The sequence below is a fragment of the Pantherophis guttatus genome, chromosome 4 (assembly GCF_059756535.1).
Source record: "Pantherophis guttatus breed Tessera chromosome 4, ASM5975653v1, whole genome shotgun sequence".
NCBI lineage: Eukaryota > Metazoa > Chordata > Lepidosauria > Squamata > Colubridae > Pantherophis > Pantherophis guttatus.
In genome coordinates, this window is record NC_142066.1 from 54,887,006 (window position 1) to 54,899,295 (window position 12,290).

Here is a 12,290-nt window from a genome sequence, read left to right on the forward strand (position 1 = left end):
CACGGAGAGGGCTCGCAACTTGGGTGTCCTCCTGGATTCACGGCTGTCTTTAGAAGAGCACTTGACAGCCGTGACCGGGAGGATTTTTCATCAGGTTCGCCTGATCCGCCAGTTGCGTCCCTTTCTGGATTGGGACTCCCTACACACAGTACACTCATGCCCTCATCACCTCCCGCCTGGACTATTGTAATGCTCTCTACATGGGGCTCCCCTTGAGGAGCACACGGAGGCTCCAACTGGCACAGAGTGCAGCCGCACGGGTGGTTATGGGAGCAACATGGCGCTCCTGTGTATTACCTCTCCTGTGCGAGCTGCACTGGCTCCCGGTGGTCTTCCGTGTGCGCTTCAAGGTTTTGGTTACCACCTTTAAAGCACTCCATGGCTTAGGACCTGGTTATTTACGGGACCGCCTACTACCACAAATAGCCTCCCACCGGCCGGTACGCTCTCATAGAGAGGGTCTCCTCCGGGTGCCGTCGGCCAAGCAATGTCGACTGGCAGCCCCCAGGGGGAGGGCCTTCTCTGTGGGGGCACCCACTATCTGGAATGAGCTCCCCCCAGAGATACGGAGGATCCCGGATCTGCGCACCTTCCGCCGTGCTCTTAAGACCCTTTTATTCCAGCAAGCCGGCCTGGCCTAATTTTTCTCCCCTTTGTTTTAAATTTTAGATCGCAATTTTAATCTGTTTTAAATTTATTGGGATTTTAATTGTCATGGGCCAATATTATTTAATTTGGTTTTAAATTGTCTTTAACTTTTGTATTTCTGTATTTTATCCTGTGCCTGTTCACCGCCCTGAGTCCTTCGGGAGTAGGGCGGTATACAAATTTAATAAAACCTAAAACCTAACCTAAACCCAGTCTAAATGTGTACTTTTGGTTTTTCTTGCTTAAATGTAAGCCTTTATTTTTTTCTACATTGAATTTCATTTTGTTAGATAGGGCCCCGTGTTCAAATCTGTCAAGTTCCATCTGGATCTTGAGACTATCATCCAGGGTGTTGGGTATTCCTGCTAGCTTAGTATCATCCACAAATTTGGTAAATTCTCCTTCTATTCCCTCATCTAAGTCATTTATGAAGATATTGAAGAGTATTGGGCCTAAGATGGAACATTGTGGTACCCCACTACTTACTTCCCTCTATGTAGAGGTAGTACCATTAAGGACTACTTGTTGAGTACAGTTTGTCAGCCAGTTGTGAATCCATCTGGTGGTGAAGCTATCTATTACTCTTTTTTCTAGCTTACCAAGAAGTAGTTGTGGTCTACTTTGTCGAATTTGTCGTACTTTGCTGAAGTCTAAGTATATTATGTCCACAGTATTTCTCTAATTTAGTCACTATGTTGAAGAATGAAATAAGATTGGTTTTTAGCAAACCCATGCTGACTTTTACTCATTTCTAGATGTTGGCAGATCTGGTTTTTTTTATTATCTTTTTCAGTATCTTCCCTGGTATTGATGTTAGGCTGATTGGTCTGTAGTTTCCTGGGTCTGTTTTTCCCCTCTTACTTACTTACTTACTTGAACAGCAACTACAGAAGAAAGGAGAAAAACTATGATTCTATTGGACAGCTATAAATAAATTCATTATTTTTCTTAAAAAATATTTATTAGAAGCAGGAAGATTTCCCTTGCAAGGCAATGTGCCATTTTCCTCTATGAATAATTATAGATGCTCCAAAGAGTGTTAAGTATGTTATAGCCTGCTTACTTATCCAAACAGGGAGAAGTCATAAAACCAATATAGTAACTGTATGAAGCTTTGTAGGGTCATAGTGCCCCACTAACATCTAAATGTGGGTTGACTCCTGTTTCATATTTAATAAATCTTCAGAAAATGAACAATATTTGTAAGAAGTAAGATGTAGATATATATGCCATTCATATATTATTCTAAATCTAATTTTGGGGAGCTTTCGCAGTAGGACTGCGAAAGTTCAAATTAGCTGATACTTTTTTTAAAAAAAAGTCTTGACATTCAAGTCAAGCTACTAATAGGGTTCTCATTTGCCAAAATTAATTTAGAGAAAGATGGTCAAGAAATTAGTAAGCTTGAGTTTTTCAGCATTAAGGCCACATAAAGGAAAACAGTAAGGGGCATAATGGGAGCTATTTTGATTCTCTCCCACATATTGTTTTTAAATACTTTTTTCCTACAGAAAAGGAAAAAGGCTGATGAAATTGCCATTTGTCCCCTGAATGTACTATTTTTATTTCTGGTCCCTGTTTTTTTTTTTAAAATAGCTTTATATTTTTAGGAGTGGCTGCTTTTGTAATATGTTGTACTCCATTTATTTTTTAAAAATAGATTTTTTTTTTTGTTAAAATGAAAACAGAAGGTGTAGTGGTCATTATCTACAAAGTTAAAGAAGCTGCTTTTCCATTACTTCTAGAGTATGCCACCTTTCTTTCCCCCCCTCTGTAATAATGATAAAAAATAATTCCTTGATGCACCCCAAAAATAAAGAAATGGTTCAGTAGGGCCACTGATGGAAATATCCTGGTTTAAGGAGGAGGATAACCTGCCAATCAGACATGAGACATCAGTCTCAACAAACAGAGATACCGGTAGCAAAAAGGAAATGATGTAATAATAGATGAAGAGAATCCCAGAAGCATTGCCAAAGGATGAGTAGGGAAACACTTTTTTTCGGGGTGCAAAGTACAGCCTCAGGGTTTACTGATGGTCACACACTCTCTTGTGCTCTTCTGCTTGGTTTTGGTCTTGCCATGTTCTTTCCTCAGTCTTCTTCTTTTTCTAGCATTGTATTTCTAACATTTCCTTTTCATTTCTGCTTTGCAGGCTTTTCTTTTGATAAAAAAAACATATTTCAACATGCCCCATGGGAAGATAGAATGGCCTCACCTGTGACCCAGGTTTAAGGGACTGCTACACTCCACCCAGGCAGATCCCTTTTCTCCATCTTCTCCAGTAAAAGGGGAAGCCTGTGGCAAATGCTTTAGAAACAGTTTATCTAACATAGTTAAACTTCTATTGGCTTCATCCTTACACCCAGGAGGATAAATTTTCTGTCTTTTTTTTTTTTTTTTTTTAAAAACCCTTTCCCTTATACTTGAAAATGCCATTCTTTTGACTTTTTGCATTAGTCTTTCTAAAAACGATTGCCATTGCTAGGTTAGACCATTTTCTCATTAGTGATTTATAGCATCTTCTAGCATCACCCATTGTTCTGGCACTATGGAGCCATTCTTCATTAGAGTTATATCAGCACCCTGAGGGTTAAATGATATAAAACAGAATACACTGCTAAGAAAAATGGCCTAAGAGCATAGCCCTCAATGGGGTGGGGTGGGGTAGGATGTTATTTGTCCTTCAATGCAGCTTTTCTGTTTCTTTTCTGGGCAGGTCACAACTATCAATATAAAATAATAAAAGTTAAAAGATGGCAAACATGACAAACTAGATGGCAAAAAGTGAGGGGGGGTCTCACTTTCCCTCACAAAAGGAGTGGATAAGGAACCAGGTCTTCATGACTCCTTCTAAACCAGGGGTCTCCAACCTTAGCAACTTTAAGCCTGGCAGAAACAAAGCTGGCTGGGGAATTCTGGGATTTGAAATCTGCCAGGCTTAAAGTTGCCAAGGTTGGAGACCCCTGTTCTAAACAACAGATGAATGAGGGCCACCCAATTCTCAGGGGGAATCTTTTCCACAAGGCAGGTGTTGCTACACAAAAGACACACTTTTGGGATCCTGATATTGTTGAATTGAAGGAACCCAGAGTATGCCAAGTCTGCAAAATCAAAATGACTGGGCAGATATTATGGGAAATAGGCAGTTCCTCATGTAATTAGGTTCTATGCCATAAATAATCAGCAACTTGAATAGCACTAACTGGCACCAGTGTAGCTCACAAAACAGAGGTTTGATCATGGGCAGAATGACATATGATAATCACTTTCCGCACAGCGGTATCCTTGACTAGTTGAAGCTTCAGAGTGGTCTTCAAGGGCAGCCCCAAGTAGACTGTGTTGCAGTAGTCAAGCTGTGAGGTGACAAGAGCATGAATGATTGTCTGAAAGTCCCCATTCCAAACTAGGAAAAGATACAATTGTCATACCAGATGTAGTTGTACAAAGTCCTTTCTGGTCACAGCTGCCACCTGCTGTTCAAGCAGGGGTTACAAGCTCAGAAAAATTCCCAGATTGCATACCAACTATGAAGGGGGAAGTGCTACTCCATTTCAGATCAGAAATGGAATAGCCCCAGATCTGGATAAGCTCAATACCCACAGAATTCAGTATTGGTAGGACTGAGTCAGAAATGGTTGTTCCCCATCCTATCCCACACAGCCTTTTAGTACAGGGACAGAAATCTTGATAGCTTCTCTTGACTGGCCTAGGGTCAAAAGACATAGTATCATTAGCATACTGGTGATATTTAACACCAAACTCACCCATGTGACTCACTCAGTGGTTTCATACTGGATTGAAAATGAGGGATGAGAATAGAACCCTGTAGTACCCCACATAGAAAGGGCCGAGAGAACAATCTCTCCCCTCTCAACCAATACTGGTTGGAAATGGCCCTGGAGAAAGGAAGAGAACCACTGAAAAAAGATGTCATGATCCAGACTCAGGATATGGATTCTAAATCTGAATTTGAAGAAACTGTTTCAGTTGAATCTGTGGAATATCAACCTCAGGAGACACCAAGCCAAGAGTCACATGAAGCTGATCAAACACAAGGCACTACTTGGACAGCTGGAACAGTCAGATGAGTAGCTTTTCACCCAATGAGTAAAGCAGAACAGTTCCATAAGGCTACTGCAAATCTATTGATGAGTGACAGCTGGCTATAGTCCATTTTGAGAAGCAGTTTTGACCCATGTGCCCATTGCTACAAACAATATTTGATATCTGCCTCTTGCATGAAGTTCCTCTGAATCTTGTAAGTTCCTGTAAGAAACCTTGAACTTCTGACCTCAAGATTGGCTGACAACCTTGACCTGGCTCTTAGAACCTGGATGGGATTTTTGACTATTTTTCTGCATGCTCCTAACAAATCAAATACTTCAGGCAAGCTACTGTTTTGTTAATCTTTTCAGTCTTGAAGTAAAATTGCTTTTCTCCATAGTAACTGAGTTTGCGTGTGATTGAAATAGGACAAGTGGAAGGGTAGAGGGCTGGTCAATAGTTGTCAAAAACTGTTCAATCCAAGATTGGCTTCTTGAGAGAACACACTAATGCCTCTTTTAAGACAGTGATTATCAGCCCACTCTCAGAGAGGACAATACCACAGTCTATAGCCAATTGTGGGTCATCTTCCTGGCTGCTTTTATGACAAAGGAGGGACTTAGATTCAGTAAATAGATGGCTAAACTGACTATACAGAGATGCCTGCCCACTTTCTCAGAGATCAACAGCTGAAACTCATCCTAGCTCACCCCACCCCCATATACTGTGCCCAAAGTTCCTTCATCTATCCTACCCAATCAGAGGCCAAGTAGAATCTAAATAACTTTATTCATCAGGGAGCCTGAATAATTCTCACAGTTACCACATGTGAGCACCCGCTCACAATGTTCTGAGTGGCTTTCCTATCCAAAAAGAGCCAGGTCATTTTAAACAGAACTGCTGGATACCTATCGGATTCAAGAAACACAAATAGTGATATTTCATGCCCATACTGATACAAGCTTAATATGGGCTCTTACTTATGTCCAGTCTTATTTATATCCTCAGGATGATGTTTTCTTGATAACAACTTTTAATGGTTTTTAGCTTATATTGTAGGAGTTCTCAAAGGAGTTAAATCTAACTCTGAATTAAAATCCAGAAGTGGAATGAGATAGAAACTATTTCTATAAATCTCAGAGCCAACATTAGTTCTTATTCTAATCATTACTTTTGTTAAAATATTAATTTTGTTGCTGTCCTATTAGGAGACATGTGTCCAACAGAATATCATAATATTAAATGAAATGAGGAAGAGGACTGAACCTTACTTCAATGTGAACTGCCAAGGGTTCAATTGCTTCTTCTCTCTCTCTCTTTTTTTAAGTTTTAAAAAACAAACTTTACTGAATTTAAAAATTTAAAAATAAAAAATTATACAAATTTTTCTCAATCGTAAAATTGCATATACAATACACAACTCCACCGACAAGCTAAATATATGTACCAGTGTGTACATATATACATACATATATAAACAGTGATTTATTTCTTATTCTATCTACCTTATGGTGCTTATTTGTTACCTTTGATTTTTCCTAAATTTAGTCTTTACCCTTTTTTCTTTTGATTTGTCCACTTATACCATCTATTCCATACTTCAAAATATTTTGAGTCTTCCTTGTCTTTTAATTTTAAGGTTAATTTATCCATTTCTGCACATGCGTAAATTTTTTGAATTATCTCCTGGTCTGTTGGCAAACGATCTGTTTTCCATAATTGTGCTAGTACCAATCTTGCCACCGTAATTATGTGTAGTGTTAAGTATTTTATGTCCTGTCTAATGTTCCTTTTGATCATGCCTAATAAAGATTTCTGGTTCTAATTCAATTTCTTGAGCTGTTATTTCTACTATCTATGTCTTTATTTTCCTCCAATATTTCTTGATTTCTGGGCAAAGCCACCATGAATGGAAGAAAGTACCCTGAGCTTGCTTACATTTCCAACAAGCCGAATTTACATTCGGGTACATTTTTGCTAACCTCAAAGGAGCTAGATACCATCTGTACCACATTTTATAATGATTCTCCTTATATGCTACTTATTTTGTCATACTGTAATTGTTTTCCCATGCCCTTTCCCATTCTTCTAGCTGTATACTGTGCCCAATGTTCCTTGCCCAAGCTATCATCTGTCCTTTAACCAATTCTTCTGCCAAATCGAATTCTGGTAGGTATTTGTAAATTTTTGAAATTGATTTTTCTTCTTTGGATTCTAATAATTTGTCTAATCGATTTGGTTTTGGGTCTATTCCTCCCTCCTCCTGTTCTTTCCTATATCTTGTCTTAATTTGTGAGTAGGGCCACCAGTCTATTAATATTCCTTGCTCTTTTAATTCCTCTCTTGTTTTCAATATTCCTTGTGGGTCTAATATCTCTCTATATCTTAACAATTTTTGTTTGGATAGTGTGTTGGGGTATGTTATTGCTTCTATTGTTGATAGCCAACCGGGTACTTTCATATAATGTTTACTTTTGGTTTCCTAACATATACTAATTAATGATTTCTAGGGCTCCATAGAAAGGCATGCCATCCCTTCATTAAATCGTGGCCTTCTAATTGTAATAATCTTTGATTTCCCAATGTTACCCATTCTCTAATCTATGTTAAGCTTGATAATATTTTTCCCATGCCGGAAGTCCGAATCCACCTCTAATTTTATCATCTTGTAATATACTTAATTTAATTCTTGATTTTTTCCCCTTCCACATGAAATTAGTAGTTATTTTATCCAAATTAATAAAGAATTTATTGTCTAATTTTATTGGAATTGTTTGGAATAAATAAAGGAGTCTTGGCAGTATATTCGATTTTATTGCTGCAATTATTTCCCAGCAATGACAATTTTAATTTCCCCCATTTTGCCAAATCCTCTTTTATTTTTTGAACCAAAGGGTCATAATTATTTTCTTTTATTGTTACACTTCTGGCTGTCAAATGTATCCCTAGGTATTTCACCTTTTTAACTACTTGTAATCCTGAATCTTTTACTAATTTCTCCACCTGTTTTGCTATCATGTTTTTCGTTATCATTTTAGTCTTTTCTTTATTGATTTTTAAGCCTGCTACCTTTCCAAATTTCTCTCTCTTTTATTAATTTTGGTGTTGTTTTTATTGGGTTTTCTATGAAGAAGTCAAGGTCGTCTGCAAATGCTTGGACTTTGTATTCTTCTTTTTTTATGTTTAATCCTTTTATTTCTTTTTTGACCTAATCCTAATTAATAAGTTTTCCAAAGTCAAAATAAAAAGTAAAGGTGATAGCGGGCAACCCTGTCTTATCCTTTATTTATTCCAAAAAAATTTGTTGGGTCCCCTTTTACTAAAATACTTGCCTTTTGATTCTTATATATTGACGGTATCATTCTTGTAAATTTCTCTTCAAATTTCATATTTTTAATTTGATGTATCATGAACTGCCAATTGACTTGATCAAATGCTTTTTGTGCATCCAGAAATATCAGTGCTGCCTGTCTCTCTGGATGCATCTCATAGTATTCTAAAACATTAATTACCATTCTTATATTGTTTTTTATCTGCCTTGTTGGCAAGAAACCATTTTGATCCTGATGTATTCTATTGTTTAATATCTTTTTCATCCTATTTGCAATTATATTCATGAAAATTTTGTAGTCAGTATTTAATAAGAAAATCGCTCTATAATTTTTTATTAATGTGGTATCTGCTCCTTCTTTCGGTATCAGGGATATATATGCTGATGTATTTGGTAGCTTTGCCTCCGTCAATACCTCGTTGTATGTTTCTAATAATATCCCATTTAGTGATTCCCCTAAACTTTTATAAAGCTCCATTGGTAGACCATCTGTCCCCAGCGTTTTATTATTTTTTTGCCTCTTCAGTGCTTCTTTTAACTCCCCTATAGTAATTTCCGTGTCAAGTAGCTCTTTTTCTTCCTCTGTCAATATTGACATCCCTTCCCCACTTAAATATTGTTCTATTTCCTCCGCTGTTACTTTGTCTTTCTCGTATAGCTCTTCATAGTATTGAATTATTATCTCCTTTTTCTTCTCTAAACTCTGTTGAATTATGCCCTTTTTATCCTGTAATTTTTGAATTGTTCTTTTTTCCTTTTCTTTCCTCAACCTATATGCCAACCACATGCTCAAAATAATTCTATACACCAACCACATGCTCAAAATAATTCTGCTTTATGTATTTCAATGTCATTATGTATTTTCCTTGTTCTAATATAGTCAGATTATGTTTCGTTGCTGTCCATTTGATTCTAATTTGTTCATCTCCCGGGTTTTCCTGTAATTTTCTTTCCCATTTTTTAATTTCTTCTTGTGCCTTATTATATTCTTTTTCCCCTCTCTCTTTTCCGTTTTGCATTATAAGCTATAGTCAGACCTCTCACATACGCCTTAGTTGTGTCCCATAAGTTTTGTAGGGAGGTATGTTGTTTTATGTTCTCCTTATAGAACAATTCTAATTCCTTCTCCATATACCCCTTATATTCCTTCTCTTTTAATAGTTGTGTATTTATTGTCCATCTGCTTTTTTTTCTCTGCCATCCCTTCCATGTCAGCATTATTGGGTTATGATCCGCCCACTTATTAGACAATATTTCTACCGTTTCTATCTCTAACAGCAATGTATTAGTTACCCATGCCATATCCAGTCTAGACCAAGACTTGTGTGGGTTTGAATAATATGTAAAAATTTTAACTTCCGGATTATGAAATCTCCAACTATCTACCATACTTAATTCTACCAAATCTATAAAGGTTCTGGGCAATACATTTTTCTTATTTTTATTTCTCTGGGCACTTTTATAATCTTTTCTTACGTCCATAATCGTATTAAAATCTCCGATCAAACATACATTTTCCATTTTTTGTTCTATAATTTTCTCATGCACTTTTTTATAGAATTCTGATTGTCGATTATTTGGAGCATATATCACCACCAATAAAATGTTTTTATAATTAAGTTTTACTTCTATCATCACTATTCTCCCTTCCAAGTCTACATACTTTAAATTACTCTCTATTTCTTCCTTAACATATACCACAACCCCTCTTTTTTTTTCTTCAACTAATGCTGCATATGCTTTGCCTAACTTCTTGTATTGTACATATTTTTCGTCTTGTTTTCTTATGTGTACCTCCTGGAGGCACACAATATCTGTTTTTTGTTTCCAATTTTTTTTTAATGTTTGATGTCGCTTGAATGGTGAGTTAAAACTGTTTACATTTAACGATAGAATTTTTAGATTCTGTTCCATTTCTTATTAGTTTTCCTGTTGTTTCTTTTTTGTTTTATTTATTTATTTATTTATTTATTTATTTATTTATTTATTTATTTATTTATTGAATTTCTATACCGCCCTTCTCCCGAAGGACTCAGGGTGGGGAACAGATTTCATATACATATAATAATTTTTTTTTTAATAAACAGTAAATAATAAATTGAGTCAACTTGGTGTATCTGCTAAGACCTTCCTGTTTCTTCCCCCCCCCTTGTTTGTACTCCTTGTTCCTCCTGGATCTCTCCTTTCTCCTCTTTTTCTCCTTCCTTTAGAGGTCTTTCACGTGCTCTTCTCTGTTTTCCTTTAGTGTTTCGTCCCACTTCCTCTTTACTGTTAACTGATGTTTCAATACCCATCACTTCATCATATAGATCTCTTGGTTTACTTTGTGAGTCTACCCTTATTTTCTTTCCCTGCCATGTTACCAACATTCCTTCTGGCGTTATCCATCTAAATGGTATAAATCTCTTATTTAGTAACGTGGCCAGGAACGAATAATCCTTCCGCAGGTCTCTTATTCTTTTTGGAATTTGCTTCAACGTAATTATTTCTTTGTTCCTATACAACATAGGCTCATCTTTTGTTATTTTGTACACAATGTCTCTAACTTTCCTTCTCATGAATCTTACATGTACTTCCCAGGGAAATTTGTTTTGTCGAGCATAGTTAGTGTGGACTCTGTACACTTCGTCCAGCTCATTTATTATTTCATTCTTCTCGCTTTGGAGGGCCTCTGCTATCATCTTCACCATTACTAACGTTAGGTCCTCCTCTCTGTCTTCCGCCACATTTTGAAAATGTAAAAAGAATGCAGCTCTTTCCATCTCCAATTGTGCCACATTGTTTTCTAATTCTTTATTTAGTCCCATCATTTTTAAATCTAAGGATTCCATTCTTTCTTCTGTCATTTCTGTTTTTTTTTTTTTTTTATTGCTATTATCCTTTGGTCATTTTTTAAAATCATTTCTTGTATCGAGTCCATCTTTTCGTCTATCTTCTGGATGTAGCTTTTGACCTCTCTCTTGACCTCATCCATGTCCCTCCTGGTTTCTTCATGGTTAATGCAGTGGGCTGTTTCTCTGATGAAAACATTCCCTCTAATGTCTTTTGTGTCACTGGTGAAGTCAATGGTCCTGCTAATATTGATGCAGCTTTCTTCCCTGTTTTCACCGTCATTGTGGTGGTACTAGTCATCTCTTTGAGTATTTTATATTGTTCCACCAAGATTTTATCTACCTTCTCCCAAATCACCATCCAATTTCTATAACACTTCCTTCTTTTCCTTCCTTCCTTATCCTCCTACTATCCACTCCTACTATTTTACACTACTGAGTTGATTTCTAATTATCCTTTTAACCAATTCAATTCATTAATATCTTTAAAAAATCCTCCCAAAATCCACATTATCTATTAATCAATTAACTTGTCTATTTACTTTAAATAATTAATTCTTACTGTATAATAATCAAACTATAAAAAGAGAGAGAAAGAGAAAAACCACTTAGTTTAGGATGACAGATTAAACTCTTAGAAATAATCAATACTAAATTATAAAACAATTAATAATAATTACCACAGTTAATTATGTGTATGGGGTTTAAATAGATTTAAATAATTCTAAAATATACTTTTAGGTTGTATATAGGTATTTATATAAGTAATAGTTTACTTTGTAATAAATAGATATAAATATAAATGTCTAGAACAATAAATATATAGATATGTCCAAAAGGAAAGAGCAAAGGATGTGTTATCCAAAAGTTCTATAAATCCAGTGTATTCCGCTGTGATCTTTTTTCCTTACGTTTCTATTTCCGTTCCAAAATAGTGTCATTCAATATGGCGATCTCCAATCTGCACAGTCACTCGTCAGTGTTTCTATTTTGCCAATCCACCTCTTTCTTTCCATTGGGGCTGCTAAGTTGGGGATAAAATTAATGTCCAATTCACTTCTCAGTCCACCTATCTAGATCCACCTCTCTGCATGTTCAATATTCTCGTATTTTAACGTTTCAGTCCTTTAATATTTCTCTGCTGGTCTAAAGTTCGTCCTCTTCCGTTTTACTCTCCCTGTCGTTTGCTGCCCATTTACGCTCTGAGTCTTTCTCTTACTTGCTGTCCCTCCAAAAATCACTTTCTCCCCCTTCGGCTTTCCACCAAGGTAAAAAAGAAGTTTAAAGTTTCTTACTCTGCTCACACCGCTTTTCTCCGCACCGTATTCACTCTCCTGCTTCCTGTTAGTCTCGCTCGGGGCATCGGGCCTCTGAGTCAGCCGCACCGGCTGACTTCTTCTAAGCTTGAACTGAGGTCCTTCTTGGTGTGGCTG